Here is an 800-nt window from a genome sequence, read left to right as displayed (position 1 = left end):
CACAGTCTTATAAATACAATCATGTCTGATAACACATAGTCTTATAAATACAATCATGTCTTGACAACACAGTCTTATAAATACAATCATGTCTGACAAACACAGTCTTATACATACAATCATGTCTGACAACACAGTCTTATAAATACAATCATGTCTGACAACACAGTCTTATACATACAATCATGTCTGACAACACAGTCTTATAAATACAATCATGTCTGACAACACACAGTCTTATACATACAATCATGTCAGACAACACACACAGTCTTATAAATACAATCATGTCTGACAACACAGTCTTATAAGTACAACCATGTCTGACAACACAGTCTTATAAATACAATCATGTCAGACAACACAGTCTTATAAATACAATCATGTCTGACAACACACACAGTCTTATAAATACAATCATGTCTGACAACACACAGTCTTATAGATACAATCATGTCTGACAACACAGTCTTATAAATACAATCATGTCAGACAACACAGTCTTATAAATACAATCATGTCTGACAACACAGTCTTATAAATACAATCATGTCTGACAACACAGTCTTATAAATACAATCATGTCTGACAACACACAGTCTTATAAATACAATCATGTCAGACAACACACAGTCTTATAAATACAATCATGTCAGACAACACAGTCTTATAAATGCAATCATGTCTGACAACACACAGTCTTATAAATACAATCATGTCTGACAACACACAGTCTTATACATACAATCATGTCTGACAACATACACACTTATACATACAATCATGTCTGACAACACACA

At 32.6% G+C, this 800-nt stretch overlaps 1 protein-coding gene across 1 annotated transcript in view; it reads right to left on the bottom strand.

Moving 5' to 3' along the window:
• Positions 1-800, bottom strand: part of LOC111089900 (protein HIRA-like) — a gene marked incomplete at its 5' end in the record, with an annotated part of 20365 nt that overhangs the window by 7278 nt on the left and 12287 nt on the right. The gene's annotated exons all lie outside the window — the stretch shown is intronic.

This window comes from Limulus polyphemus, unplaced genomic scaffold (assembly GCF_000517525.1).
Source record: "Limulus polyphemus unplaced genomic scaffold, Limulus_polyphemus-2.1.2 Scaffold7778, whole genome shotgun sequence".
Classification (NCBI taxonomy): domain Eukaryota; kingdom Metazoa; phylum Arthropoda; class Merostomata; order Xiphosura; family Limulidae; genus Limulus; species Limulus polyphemus.
This window is presented reverse-complemented; position numbering and strand designations above follow the sequence as displayed.